This window comes from Crocodylus siamensis, unplaced genomic scaffold, assembly GCF_052110815.1.
Source record: "Crocodylus siamensis isolate JL-2025a unplaced genomic scaffold, ASM5211081v1 HiC_scaffold_33, whole genome shotgun sequence".
NCBI classification, from domain to species: Eukaryota; Metazoa; Chordata; order Crocodylia; family Crocodylidae; genus Crocodylus; species Crocodylus siamensis.
In genome coordinates, this window is record NW_028324443.1 from 33,408 (window position 1) to 39,429 (window position 6,022).

Consider the following 6,022-nt stretch of genomic DNA (forward strand, 5'->3'; position numbering starts at 1 on the left):
ACTGGGGTTTTGTCCCTGGTAGATAGTCAAGTTAGAGCAGATGTGTGGGTCTGAATATCTCCTCTTGGGCATCCTCAGGGAGAGCTCTTATGTATTTGCAGTAAGTGAACCATTCTACCCAATTTTTGACTTGCAGTTTCCCACTCTGGGAGCATGGAGAGCCCTGATACCATGTTAGTGAAACTAAGAGTTTCAATTATTAGAAATCCTTGAAAGAAAAATGGTAAAAATAAAAGCAAATGGATTCTAGGCTTTTCCCCCTGTCCAGCTCTGTGCATGCTCAGGGAACCTCAGTGGTTGCAAACACACAGTGCATGCAATTAAAAGTCATACTACTGTGCTCTACGTCAAATGTGCTGGGAGACCTGGGTCAGGGTGGGAACAATCCCTGTGTCCTGACATCCAGGAAAATAATACTATGTTCCCACAGCGGTGAGGGAGGGAGGGAGTAAGGCTGGGAATAGGGAAGGGGCAGGGGGAGCGGTGTGGCGCAGCCCATGGGCCAGTCCCAGGGTTGCAGCAGGGAACAAAGCTGGGGAACTGTCAGTGGGTGAGGGCTGGGAGGACATGGCTCTTGCTGCTACATGTACCCCGGGAGGGCTGTGGGCTGGGGGGCTGTGCCGGGATCTTCCTGGGTAGCACGTCCCCGGATCTGCACGCAGGGCAACAGAAGGCTGCCACCAGATCTGGGGGCATGCGCCCTGGGGAAGATCCTGGCACAGCCTCCCATCCCAGAGCCCTCCGGGGTGCATGTAGCAGGAAGAACTGCACCCTCCCCCAGCCCGTGCCCACTTACAGTTCCCTCTGCACATGGTGTCAGCTGCTGCCAGGACCACTGTAGTGAGAGCTGGGGTAAGTGGGAACAAGCGGAGCCCTAGGGGGCACGGGGCATGGCACAGCTTGTCTGCACTCACCCCAGCCCCTGCTGCTGCTGCAGCTGCCCCGGGAGCGGCTGATGCCAGCTGCCTGCAGCTGCTGGGCTGTGCCATACTCCAAATCCCTCAAGGCTCTGTTTGTCCCTACTCACCCAAGCCCATGCCATGCTGCAGGCAGTTGGCTGCTCCCGGGGTTGCTGCAGCAGGGGCTGGGGTGAGTAAGAACAAATAGAGCCCTGGGAGGGCACAGGGCACAGTGCAGCTTGTCTCTGTTCACCTCAGCCCTTGCTGCAGCAGCCTGCTGCTATGCTGCCCTTGCGTTTGGGGAGTGGGAGGCATGGCCAGATGCAGTAGGGGGGGCACCGACCCCAGTATCGGCACCAGCACTGGCACTGGCACCTCCCACCCTGCCCAGGGTCAGAGCCAGTAGCCTTGTGCCCATAGGCAGCAGGTCCAGCCACCTTCCCCCTCCCTTACCCCCTGCACAGCCACTGCCACCCCTCCCCCTGCATCCAGCCAGAAATCTATGACCTGAAAAATGGGTGTAAATCGGTAAAACTGGGTGTAAATCACTTAAAACCCAATCACTTCAATTTAAAAAATCCCGTCATTTATCAGTGAAAATTGGTAAAAACCAAAAATGTGGAACCCTATGCATACAGAACTGGCTGGATCATCTTGCTTAACAAGTTGTCATTAATAGCTCAATATGTAATTGGGAGGAGGTTTCAATTGGGGTTCTCCAAGGGTCTGTCCTGAGTCTGACATTGTTTAAGATCTTCATTAATGATTTGGAAAATGGGATTAGGTGCACCCTTAGCAAATTTGCTGAAGACATCAAGTTAGGTAGCATTCCAGATACCTTGGAAATTAGGTTTAGGATCCAGAATGACCTGAATAGACTGGAAAAATGGTCTGCAATCAATCAGATAAAATTCAACTAGAAGAAGTGCAAAGTCCCACACTTGGGTGAGAATAATGGCAGGGGGGGAAATGTTTGACAAGACTGCGGTGCTGCAGGGAATTAGTGGTCATTATAGTGGACCAGAAGCTGAATAAAAGCCAGCAGTGTACTCTTGTTACAAAAAAAGCTAACAAGATACTGGTTTTGTATTAACTATCACTTGTAAATCAAGTGTAACAGTGGGAAAGAGTGGAGAGGGGCTGATAAGCTAGCTGGGAGAAGCTTTCTGGTCAGAGACCTACAGAAGGAAGTCCACTGTTTGGGCTGAAAAGGCTTGTACTGCAGGGACAGAGACCTGCAGAGGGAATCCCCTGTCTGCATGTGGAGGTGCTGGGGGAGAGAGACAGCCCAGAGAGGGAATGGGCTGGGAGAATCCCAAAACTGCAGAGGTGTGTGAGGTGACACTTAACCCCTAGGCTTTGCAGGAGGTGTATTTTTCAGAAGGAAACTAAAGAATAGAAGCCTATTACCTGCAGTGGCTGATCAGAGACTTGTTTTGCTGAGTTACCAAGAAAGAGCAAAGAGTCCACTTTCCCCAAAGCAGCTGAAGCCTCGCCTCTGCCATCTAGTGGTGGATGATAGTTAAAGCTGTGTTGCCATGTATTGTAATGTAATGGGAGTTGATTTTTATTCTAAGGGAAGCTGTTTTTGAAAGGTTATAACCAAGGGAATGTAATATTGAGGTTATTTGTTGTAAGTGGGACCATCCAGTGTGGAGGAATTCTTTACCTAATGCTGCATTTTGTATTCACATCGTTGATTTTATTTTTTTTTTATAGATCTATATCTTCTTTTGATTAATCATTTAGTTTCTGTATATAGTTGAGTATAATAAAGAAACCCATTTGTTCACTGCACTTAGAGCAAGTTCTTGGGTGGTGAGGGTGAGGGCCCTACTCCTCCATGGGACACCTCAGTGAGCAGATCTACCTGAGAGAGATCCTAGGCCTACTGGCACCTGGAGGATCCACGAGGGTTACACAAGGGAAGTGATTCTCTTACTCTGTTGAGCATTGGTGAGGCCTCACCTGGAGTCTTGTGTCCAATTTTGGGTCCCACACTTCAAGAAGGACATGGACAGCGTAGAAAGGAGTCGGCACAGAACAACAAAAATGATTAGAGGCCTGGGTGTCAAGACTTATGAGGAAAGGCTGAAACCAATTTGAGCTATTTCATATGGAGAACATAAGACTGAGGGGAGGATCTGATAACAGTTTAAATGTCTGAAGCATGATTATATAGGCAATGGAGAGGGTTTTTTGTTTTGTTTTGTTGGGTTGTTGGGGGGTAGTTTCTGTGGCCACAGAGGACAGTGGTAGGAGTGATGGGGTCAAGCTTCTACATGGGCCATTTAGGCTGGTGATAAGGGGGACGTTCTGACTGTGGGTGTTCTTACGTGTTAACTTAAATGTGTGTTAAGAGCCCTTCAAACATGAGGCTGAAGTTGGTTGCTTATTCCCAGTTCCTTATACCTTATGTGGCAGGAAGCCACCTTTGTTTCTCCCCAAAATCTCTGCTCTGTGACAATTTAATTAGGATGGGCCCAGCAGAGAAGACACACCTTTACCCCATCTCTTCAGGTCATAGAATCATAGAATCATAGAATGAATGAGTCGGAAGGGACCTAGACAGATCATCTAGTCCGACTCCGTGCCATGGGCAGGAAGGAGCACTGGGGGTGGCAGGGGTCATAAGACCCCAGCCAGGTGCCTATCCAGTCTCCTCTTGAAGATCTCCAGGGAAGGTGAGAGCACCACCTCTCTGGGAAGCCTATTCCAGGCTCTGGCCACCCTTACCATGAAGTAGTTCTTCCTAATATCTCACCTAAACCTATCCTCCCTCAGCTTGTGGCCATTGTTCCTGGTGACTCCAAGGGGGGCCCTGGTGAACAGACTTTCCCCGAGTCCCTGCTGGTGGCCCCTGATAAAGTTGTAGGCAGCCACAAGATCCCCCCGGAGTCTCCTCTTGCGGAGACTGAAGAGATTCAGGTCCCTCAGCCTCTCCTCATAGGGCTGGCCATGGAGGCCCCCAACCATACGAGTGGCCCTCCTCTGGACCCTCTCCATGCTGTCCACATCCCTCTTGAAGTGCGGCGCCCAGAACTGGACACAGTACTCCAGCTGTGGCCTGACCAGCGCCGCACAGAGGGGGAGCAGGACCTCTCGGGACCTCTCTAGGTAACCTGAGCTGGCTACATTTCTAAGCGAGGGAGGAAACCTGCTCTCTCTGCCTATGTGACTGGTATCAGCTACCTGGGTGAGGGGCATCTACCTGGTGGGCTAGATTCTGCCCAGCAACTGGTGATGTATTTCAAATTGGTTGGCCGACAGCCAACCAGTGCTGGCCTCCACTGGACCAGGTGAATGAGGTCACAGGGGCTATATAAATAAAGACTGCCCAGGAGGAAGGGGCAGCAGCCATGCGCGGGACTCAGATTTAGAGAGGAGCTTTACTATCTGAAACTGGCTCTCTCCCCCATAATTCATGAGCGAGGAACGGCCTGCCTTCAGAGGGGATCTCAAACAGCCTCGGGATGATGCTTGTGAGTAAGCTACTTGAGATCTGGTTAGATATATAGCTGGCAGTAATTCAGATGCGTGATCAAAAGGCTACCTCAGCCAAACTGTTTTGCTCAATGGGATTTCTATGATATCACTCTATCTTGGACGCTATTTTCACCCTACCCCTGTAATCAATAAAGTTCTCCTTTGTGATTGGTGTAGGAGACTGATTGAGGGGTGGGTCTAAATTATGCCTAAGAGGCCCCTTAGGTCTGCAGACTAGGAGGGACTTTCCTTTTTGGCCCCCAACTTGGGGAAGTGCCCCAAGTGCTTGTACTGGATTGAGTACCTGTAGGACTATTAGGCCTGTGTTTCCCTGAGGACACGGGGCCGAGGGAGTCCCTTCTCGGGGTGGTGGCAGCTTACGTTCCCCGCAGGCTAGCGAGTGAGCTCCAGGAAGCGGGTCAGCCAGATGCAAGGCACCCCTAGGGAGGCACTCAGAGCCTGGAAGGTGGTCGTGGGCAGTGAGGTGGGTGGCTCAACGCAGGAGCGCCCCCTACTGGCCCGCCACACCTTATTCCCGGTTCCTTTTTCAAAGATAATCTAGATCCAATAGAAATTTGTTATTAATGACTTACACATCCTAAAGAGAGGGAAATTCATTAACTATGCATATATAGTAATGAATATGTAACATAATACCCCACATCAAGTACAGAGCCTTAAATGAAAGTCAGATTAGGATGGGATTATGAGGCAAAATACTTCTTGGGACACCCCAAACTTTCTGTCTATGCCTCCAGGACACTGTCCCAAAGAACCCTGACCACAGTCCTTCCCAGACCAAAGCATGGTTTGGCCATGCCAGGCTGCCAACTGATAGCCCCTATGCCTGCTCTACTAAGTAAAATGGCTTGAATAAGGAACTCAGTTTCAGGCTGGGATTATGGCTAGAAATTCTGCTTGGGCCACCCATCAGAATAGCTCTGCACCACTGGTGGACTCTACCCGATGCATCTCACCAGAGTCTTGCTTGGCCCAAAGCACAGTTTGGCTGTGCCAGGCTGCCAACTGACAGCACCCCAGCACTGTGCTAAGTATAATGGCTTGAATAAGTAATTGTTTTCTGGGACGGGATTATAGCTATAAATCCTTGTTGGACCACATCACTCTATGACACTGTGGCACTGGGTGATTCTCCCAGGCATCCGCGACCAGAGTATTGTCTGGCCCAAAGCACAGTTTGGCTTTGCCACACTGTCAACTCAGAGCACCTCCCCACCCCAGGGACTGTACTAAGGACAACAGCTTGAAAAGGGAACTCTTTTTGGACTGCGACTACAAATCAAAATTGTTCTTGGCCACCCCACACTATGACTCTGTGGCACCGGCAGACTCCCCGAGACATCCCTGGCCAGAGTCTTGCCTGGCCAAGAGCATGGTTTCTTAACATGCTGTTAACTGCAGCCCCCATGCCCACTGGGCTAAGTATAATGGCTCAAATAAGGAATTTCTTTTGGGCTGGGATTTTCCCTCCTTACACAGATGTGCCTTAGCGATTCCCTGGGGCATGTATTTCTTAGTGGGAAAAACCAGGGTTTCCCACTTGCAGATACGTACCACAGACAACCTCTGGGTTTCATCTCTGTAAGTGGGTAACCACAGCTTTCCTCACTTAGAGA